Here is a 9,621-nt window from a genome sequence, read left to right as displayed (position 1 = left end):
AATGCCTCTGCCCTCACCCCTACACCTGGAAACAGGACTCCTGCACTCCTGGGTTCTTCTGTCTGGACCTGTTTTCCTCCACTGCTGCCATGCCCAGTGCAGCCTGGGCTGTGCGTCTGAGCCAGTCCCTGCCCCTTTTAGTTCCTCAGTCCTGCTTCCCCACCACCGCTCCCTCCACCCCATCCCGGTGTCTTGCCCCATAAGTGGGATAGGTTTTGCTGAGTAATGGAGCTCAATTCTGCAGGGTCGTCAGACAGAAAAGGACACTGGGAATGACTTCCCAAAGTACAGGGAGCACACACCAGGGGTGACCTGGGGAGGCCTTAAGGTCTTGCCTTTTTCTCCAGAGGGAGGGGAAGGGCTCTGAGCCGGAAGTGGGGTGGGTAGGGTGCTTAGTGAGCAGAGAGGGATAGGGGATAAAAATAACTGAGAGCCTGGGGAAATAAAGCCACCCTCTGAGCTTTATTTATTCAGTTTCCTCATCTGTAAAATGAAGAACGATAGTATCCTCTTTACAGGTAGGGTCATGGGAAGGGCACAGTGCAAGCATAACGGTTCAGTACAGGGTCACCAGCTTGACAAGGTACTTAACTTCTCTATACCTCAGTTTCCTTCTCTGCAAAACGGGTACAGTGGTCCCTGCCCCACTGACCTGCGGCCTTGTGGAGCCTAATGAAATCAAGCGTATGAATTGCCTGGGAGCGTTCTCTTTTCTCATTCTCTGTGCCCTTAAGCAGCAGTAGGATCACCAGGAAGAACTCAGGTTTTTCCAATTTCCAAACTCACTGGGAGTCAAGGGATGAGACAAAGCACAAGCTGGACTCAGCAATACGTCCAGGGTAGTGGGAGCCTGAGAACCCTGGTACACAGCCCACTCCTGGGGCCCTGAGCCTTGGGTGGTGGTTCCAGGTCAGTGTGCGTGTGTGTGTATCTGTGAAATGCAAAGACCCTGGGCCCAGTATCTCAATCCCCAGCCACTGGTCCAGTTGCTAAGAACTTGCCTAACCATAGCCATCCCTCCCCAACCCACAGAACATGTCAGGTTCTGGTGCCAGTGATTGGAAAGAAACGGAGGCAGGCATGAGGTGGGGAGGCTATGGGCAGCCACACCAGCTTCACGACCCCTGTGGCTGGATATGAGGGTCCAGGGGCTCCCAGCTGCCCATGGCTCTGGTGGAAAGAGGTTGGCAGGTCGCCTTGTGACACTTCCTGGGTAACTGAGAGGGGTGGGCAGCAGACTACAGGCTCCCAGGGAAATCTCAGACTTGTGGATCTGTGTCTGGTATGGTAAGTGGGGTTAAACTCAAGGTCAGACCGAACCAATCTATTTCCACGCCTACCTGGCCTTGGGTGCCCTCCGTTGCAGTGGCTGGGACCCAGGTGTCCACTCAGCTGGAGATGGCACTGCTGATGCCTGCTCTATCCCTCTGCCCAGACACTGGTTGTCTGCCTGATTTCTGCCTGTGCCTGGGATTTATGAGGAATGGAGCACAGCATATAGGGCCTAGGCCTCCATTCCACTCCCAAGTTGGGGGTGTTAATCTCTCCATAGGTTTGGGGGATCTCAGAAAAGGAAATGAGATTGAGCTGTAGTATGAAGGGCTGAGGGAAGACAACTTCTTAGCCTTAAGTGGATGAGGTGGAAGGTGGCTCTAAACTGCTTAAACGGAGGGAACACTACCAGGTGTCTCAGAGTTCTGTACAATCCAGACGCGATCACTTAGCCTCCACCTATGAAGTGCCAGGAGATCAACCTGCCCCAGGCTCCTGGGTCTCCTACGTCACTCCGCCTTGCTCTCTGCCTTATGCCATTTCATGGAGTTGAGAGGGAGGAAAAGGAAGGAAGGAGGGAAAAGGAAGCCCTGAGTACAATCTGGAGGGCCAAAGTGGATCCCAAGCAGGCAAGATGTCTGTCAAGATGACAAAGAGGATACAGTGGTAGGTGAATTTGTTCAGACGGGCAAGAAATGTAGGATAAGTTGGCAAGCTGCCTTTGCAGCAGGGGGACCTGAGGTAGTAGGTAAGAAGGGTTTCCAAAGTGGGCAGTAGTCTCTGTGTTTCTGGAACAGGATTTGTATGTATATTGTGGGTGGGGTAGGGCTGGACAGAGGAGGAGCTGCATCTAACTGCCCTTGAGGACGAGATGCCACAACAGGAAGGCCAGAAGGGGGACTGCAGGTAGAATTCCAAAGTGCCCCATGAGACAGGGATGAGGGAGACAGAGAGCCAGCTTCTAGGCCTGCAGCGTCGCTGTCCCCGCTCCTAGCACAGCTCCCCCACCGCATCTTGGCCCACAGCCCTGGGGAAGCTACATGGCGTTCTCACCACGGATCCTGTGCCGGCTGCGGCTTCTTCCCTCTGACCTACTTTTTAATCATCTGATGGGATCCCCACCCCCCCACCAAACCTAAGCCCTGGCCCCCTGGGCCCGTCAGCTTCACCGCGTGTCAAAACTGCCCCTGTCACTTTGCGTTGGTTTCTCAGTCCAGCCGGCCCCTCCCCCAGGGCCTGAGAGCGTTGGCTAATTCCCCAGCTGCTGAGCCTACACCCCCAGCCCCAATGGAGGTGCCCCAGGACCGCTGGGAGGAGAATTTGGGGCCTCCTCACCCTCCTGCTGTGTGGCAGGAAGTCCTTCCTGCTATCTAACCCCCATTCTTCCCTCTAAGCCGGCTGGGAGCTGAATCACAGACACAGAGGATGTTGGTACTGGAAGGGACCTTGGGATACCTCTCAAGGGACAGAAAAGGGCAACAGTCTCCTGCCCTCGGTTTAGGGAAGTCTGCTGCCCCCTTGGCTCTCTCACAGAATTCAAGAGGATGGTCTCTACTGACGGTTTCATTCTACAGAGAGAAAACCGAGGCACAGTGAGGGAAAGCACCTAGCCCAAGGTCATCGGGGGCTAGTGGTGGAGCCAGGGTCAGAACCCAGAGCTCCCTTTCTGTATTTCCATTTGCTTCTGGGTCCTCCCCATTTGATGTCTGTTTCAGTTTCTGTGCAACTCTACCCCTGACCCTGACCAGAAGTGTTGCCTGCCATGTCCCTCTCTCCCTTGCCCACTGGCCTGGAAGAGCTTCATCCTGGTTTTCTGGGGCTATCCGGCTTGCTTCAGGCAACGTTTAGGAATGGGATTTGTCCCTTCATCTCCTCCCCCCCACTACCGCCTGTGTCCCCTTTGTCCCTTCCTCTTTGGTCCGTCCCTGGTTACCACTCCGTAAGTTTGCCCCATCTAGTCCCCACCCCACAGTGTTAACCACATGCACAAGCCAAAGGGCCTCAGGCCAGAGACAGGCCCAGAGCAGACTCACAGATGGGGGTCCAGGCCCAGACAGACAGACATGCAGCAGGCACACTGAGACCTAGAGAGAGCTCAAGGCACCGACAGAGACATGGAGACGTTTGCAGACTCAACCCCAGAGAAAAGCAGATGGACAGACACAGAGAGGTTGACACAGAACCTACACTCGGGACAAGCACACTAAGATTTTACAGATCCCAGAGATAGAGGTGGGTGTGAAGAATACTCACAGCCAGGCAGGCAGAAACACTGGAGACCCTGAGAGACACAGAATCAGACAAACACAGCAGAGAAACACAGAGACTCAGAGCCCTAAGAGACCAGTCGAGTCACGGCGCAAACAGGGATACATACAGCTCCCAGGAAGCCAGGCGAGGGCCTTGGAGAGCGAGGGGACCAGGCAGGGGCTGTTTGGCTGCCCTGTGGCCAGAGGCCCTGGGGAATGGCCTTTCATGGTGGCCTGGCCTGGTGGAGCCTGACTGTGCCAGGGGGTTGTGCAGTCTCCAAGAGCACAGGATGGGGAGAAGAGAGGAGCCTGCCTGTGGAGGGGTCAACCCTTGGCCTGCATCCCACTACTCAGCTCTTCTTTTCCTCCCTGCCCCCCACCCCAGCTCCCTTTACCCAAAGCCCTGGGTATTTCCCGCGCGCCCCCCACCCCACTCCCGGTAACCGGGCCCTGCTTCCTGCCTGAGATTAAGGGCCTGTCTGCTGAGATTCCCCAGGAAGGGGAGGGACACAGTCTCTCCTCGGCCTCCTTGGAGCTCAGGCTTGCCCACCCATAGCCTGGCATACCCCCAAGACTAGAGGTTGCTCAAGTACCCAACATCTTAAGGTCCCTTCAGGAGGGGGCAGGGACCCTAGCCCGGGAACACAGTGGGGGTGGGGTGCTCTGCACGCGCGTGCGTGTGTGTGTGTGTGTGTGTGTGTGTGTTTTGGGGGGTGGGGATTGGGGGTCTAGTGTGAAGAGCTGAGGCTGGGGTGACCGTGGTTAGAGAAAGAGAGAAAAGCTGATCTGAGATAGGTTGCCCATGGAGGGAGGACTGAAATGCAGGAGCCAGGCATGGCCTGGAGCCAAAGGGTAAGGCTGCCCAGGCTTGAAGGGTGTAGGGGGTGGGGAAGGGGAACCAGCCTGGGGGTGAGAACCCGGAGCCCTTGACCTTGGGATGAGGCCACACTGACCACCTGGTGCTGGGTGCTGGGGACTCGGAACTCCTCCAGCTGTCATGGGGGGAGGGGCTTCTACAGGTGTTTGTCACTCCCCTTCTGCCCTCTCTGGCTGTTAAGCCGATGGTTCCGGCCTTGCTCTCTGAAGGACTGGCAGTCTGGGCCCAGAACCGGAGGGGGTTCAGGGCGGGTGTGGGTGAGCAGAGCAGATGCCCAAGGAGCTCAGGGAGGCTGCATGTGGGACAAGAGAAGGGGTGTGGCTGCAAGAACTGGATCACAGGGATTTGTCTAGCATCGCTCTGTGGGCCGTGTGTGTGTGTGTGTGTGTGTGTGCGCGCGCGCGCGCGCGCGCGCATGTGCATGGGCTCTTGTGTACATGTGGGCGTCATTCGTTGTAGGTGCACAGGCTGCTGTGTTTCAAGTCTGCATCTGAAGGACAAGTGCCCTGAGGGGAGAACTCTGACCCCGAGGTCACCTTGCTAGGAGTTCTTTGACCGCAGAGGCTGAGCCTAATTTAGCTCTGTGATCCCAGAGTCCCCAGGGTCTGGCCTATCCCCAGGAATGGTGTATGGGTGTCAGGAGGGGAAGGCTGTCCTTTCTGAGATGGGGTCTTACAAACAGAGAGGTTCTCTTTGGGCCCAAGGCCCTTAGTGGAGGCTGGAGTCTGGATTTGAAGGACACTTTGTGGGGAACAAATGGTTGCCAGAGGGAGGAAGGGGAAGACTCAGGCAGCTTGGAGGAGGGGAAGAGGAGGCACTTTAGCATAGCCTGTGCCTCTGCTCTGTTCCTGCCTTGGGGCAGACCCCCTCAGCCTTTACACTACCTTACACCTCACTTGAGACCTGGCTTGTCCTGGCAGAATGTCTGTTAGCACCATTTACTGTCAAGGAAACCAGAGCGATGAAGATACTTGAACAGGCCACACAGACAGTTGGAATTGGGGTTCCAAGCCTGTTATCCCATTTCCCTCTGCCCCAGCCTGCAGTCCCCACAGGTGTCTCCACCTCTCCCTTGCCCATCTCCTTCTTTTCCTCTTTCTTGCATCCCCCTTTCCTGGCCTGAGATTTTCTCACTGAGCCACACTCTGGGTTTCTGACTTTGTGGTGCCTGTCCCTCTCCATCTCTGAATCATTCAGAAACTCAGCCCAGGCCCCTTGCACTGTGCTCTCTCTTTCCTGTCCTGCTTCATCCCCAAGACACCACCCCTGCTTCACTCATCTACCCTCTCACAGCCTCTCAGGCTGTGCCCAGCAGGGTGAAGGGCAGAAATCCTTGGCCCTGGTGTCTTTATGTGCTGGGTCTCCACCAATAGCCACCCCTCCCCAACTCCTCCATGGGCCGCCCAGTCCTCCCTGCATCTTACAGTATAAGCCTATTCAAGAGCCTTCCGGTACCATACTGTCTTGATTACTGTAGCTTTGTAGTATAGTCTGAAGTCAGGGAGACTGATTCCTCCAACTCTGTTTTTCTTTCTCAAGATTGAAATAAGTAGCTAATGGGAAGCAGCTGCATAGAACAGGGAGATCAGCTCGGTGCTTTGTGACCACCTAGAGGGGTGGGATAGGGAGGGCGGGAGGAAGCGGATATGGGGATATATGTATACATATAGCTGATTCGCTTTGTTATACATCAGAAACTAACACAACATTGTAAAGCAATTATACTCCAATAAAGATGTTTTTTTAAAAAAAGAGCCTTCTGGGTCCCAAGAGGGCTCAGCACCCACACATTTTAAGGAGAGGACCCAAGTGACTGTTAGATTCTGGGGTGAGGAACTGACTGATCCTGGAGCTTCAATAAGAAAATCTTCTCAATGCCCGTAGCGGTCATCATCAGCCATTACACAGTCTTCCAGGCGCCGAGGAGCACACAGCAAGCAGGGTCAGGGCACAGGCTCTCAGGCTGGGACATAACTTGGAGGTGGAATAGCAAAGTGGGAGGGGGCCTGAGAGTGGGATACATGGACTCTGTGGGGCCCAGAATCACCTGGAGTCCTTCAACATACAGATTCTGGGGGAACACACCATAGGCCTGGGAATCAAAATCTCTAGAGGCCCATCCCAGGAATCCACATTGTAACAGCTTCCTGGCACCGTCTGAGACCCACAGGTGTGGCAGGTGCTGTGTGGCATCAGGTGAGCCAAGCTCAATTTGAGTCTTGATAAGAAATGGCTTGAAAAGAAGGCTTGAATACAGGCGGAGGACAACAGGGTGAAGAAAATCGCTGTCCAGGCTGGTGTGTGGAGGGGGGCAATTTTCTCTTCTGTTTTCCAAACCTTTTCTGATGTGATCATATGACTTTTCATTTATTACGATTGTTCTCCCTCAAAATGGGAAGGCAAACACTGTTGTGGGCAGAGCACTGGATCAGGAGTCAAGAGACCGGGATTGCAGCCCTGGTTCTGCTACGAATGGGATGTGAGAGTTTGGTAAGTCGTTCGTCTTCCCATATTTACCATCCAGCCTGTCTTGTAATATTTGATGTTTGCTGGAGACGGCGTCTCTCCCATCCTGGACACACACCCTGTGTATCTTTGCTTCTGCCTCACCAGGGCCAGGCTTCTGGATGCTCAGTGGGTCGATCCATGAGGTAGCAGGGAAGGGCAGCGATGGGAAGTGAGGGGATCCCAGGGGGCCTCGTCACAGCCTTCTCCACCTTCCCCACCTCTCCAGCCCTGGGGCCTGGGAAGAGGGTGAGGTGGCAGGGTGAGGTGGCAACAGGAGGAGGAAGTGTCACTGCCAGAGTTCTTCTCACCCAAGCTGGCAGAGGGGCAGGGCTGGCACTGGTGACACCAGGGCCACTCAGCCCCTGCTTTTCACAAGTACTTTCTTTTTTGGGTGGAAGGAATTGGAGGGAGGGAGGGAGGAATCTGGGGTTGATGAGCCAGGCTGTAAGACCCTCTAACAGCCCATCAAGTAAGAAAGACTGCCCCCAGCCACCCTCTTCCCCCAGGGACAAGTCCCCAGGTCCACCTGATTCTGAGATTCATAATCCCTCCTGCCCCAAAAGCTGGGTAGGAGCTCAGGTCCTTCTGTTCAGAGGTAGGGGGATGGATCCCTTGACCTGAGGATTAGCATGGAGAAGAGGAGTGGGGAGATAGAGGGAGGAACAAGGCTCCACTCGGCCCTCCAGAGCCAAGCACTTAGCGAAAATGTCTCCCCAAAGAGATGTCAGCATTCAACAGTCTCATGTCTCCTGGGGAAATCAGTCATTCAGGGAAGACTTACTAAAATCTTTCACATTTCCCCAAAAGTAGCCAAGGGTCCCAAGGTTACCCTCTCTTTCAAGCAACGCTGCCCGGTTGCAAGAGCAGGCAGAAACTTCCCCCTTCCGTAAGAACTGGGAATGGCAGGTAAAGGGCCAGGAGGAGGCCAGTCCCCGGTTCTGGTGCTGTTGTGTGCTGGCCTCCATGCTCAGGGGATACACTGATTCTCTCTCCTCCCTCCCTGGGTCATGCCCGCCTCCTGGGGTCCCCAGCTTTGCTGTCACCTGCCAACCTGCCTCTCGGTTCAGCTCTAGGAGGGAGCAGAAAGTCCCCATGGGCCCCTAAGGGTGAAGCCCTGTTGGGCTGGGGCAGGGATGCAGAGATGGGGCCAGCCCCCAGGGGAGAATTGAGGAGGGCTGGGGTGAAAGGGGGGAGAGAAGAGGTTAACTTTTAACATGGTGAAAATGTTAAAGTATTTTTCAAAACACTCTTACATATGTAAAGATTTATCTATATATTCACATGCAAAAAAATTCCACGACACCTTGTTGAGTGAAAAAAATATATTACAAAGCAGCACATGTGGTGTTTATACAAAATTTTATATATATATATATATATATGTATGTATATATATATGTACACATATATATATGGTGTGTGTGTGTGCGCATGTGCAAAAGACAGAGGAGGGTGTGCAAGGAGTGATGTCTGGAAGGCTGTTCACCGAAATCTTAATCCTGTTTGCCTCTGGGGGCTAGAATTTGGCATGATTTATACAGTCCTGTTTTTACTTTTTTCTACTGCTGAAATTTTCTACATGAGTATGTTTTATCTTTATACACAGGAAAACTCCCAATGATGATATTTTCAACCTGGGGGAAAAAGGATTGTTTTCATGATAAAAGGAATATAACTACATTAGTCAGCAGAAAAGGAAAATAGAGAAAGAAAAGCTCCTGTAGTCCTATCACCAAGGCGGCCCTTCAGAACATGTGGTGGTTTTCCTTCCTGTCAGCCGGCTCTGAATCTGTTCAAATCTGAATCTGTTCAATCTGGCTTTTCCATCCAGGTATAACAATAGACTGGAAAGTGCTGCCCAGGTGTGCCCTCTCATGTAAGGCTCATAGCCCCTCTGAAAAGTACATCACTTTGTTTTCTCTAGCCTAGGGGACATGAGGCACTTGAGGCTGACTTTCAGGCAAGGGAAGTGACTTGCCCAGGTCACATATACCTGAGTGAGGGGCAGAGCCAGTCCTGGGACTCTGAGCACTGGCAGCCCAATGCTACTTCCAGTACGCATGGCTGCCAGGCCCCGGTGGTGGAGCTTTTGTGGGCCTGGACCAGCCCAGGACCCTGCAAACCCTCAGCTGTTGCGATGCAGTTCGTTTGAAGGAACTCTTCTTGCTGCCCACCGTCTGCCCTGGGGCTGAAGGAACAAGATGCATCAGACACAGTCCACTTGGGTCTCTGGCAAAGAGAAAGAATGCAAACACTTCACACAAGGCCACTCAGCACGGATCCTGGGCACACAGTGAGCATCAATGAACATCTGTCACATGCCCACGGGCGAAGCGGCTCGGAGCCTGCGAGTAAACCCATCTGGGCCACCACCGAAGGCTTCCCGTAGGAGGGGGCCTTTGAGCTGAGCCTTCAAGAATGGGTGGAATTTCCAGAGGGTCCAGAGAAGAGAAACAGTCTGCATTTCAGGTGGAGGGGTTGACTCTCCCAGAAGGCAAAGTATGCGAACTACAAAGCGCGCGGGGACTCGCTGGTCTACACGGTTGGGGGCCCTGCAGTCCTCACCAACCGCGTAGAATTTGCCGAGTATTAGCCACGAGGGGCGGGGTGAGGCGGGGCGGGGCCGAGGTGGGGGGTGGGGGTGGGGGTGGGGGTGGGAGGCCCTGAGAGCTTCATAAAGCCACAGCAAAGGCGCCGCGACGCTAGTGACAGCGG

Source organism: Lipotes vexillifer, unplaced genomic scaffold (assembly GCF_000442215.2).
Source record: "Lipotes vexillifer unplaced genomic scaffold, Lipotes_vexillifer_v1.1 scaffold591, whole genome shotgun sequence".
NCBI classification, from domain to species: Eukaryota; Metazoa; Chordata; class Mammalia; order Artiodactyla; family Lipotidae; genus Lipotes; species Lipotes vexillifer.
Note: the sequence above shows the minus strand (reverse complement) of the source record.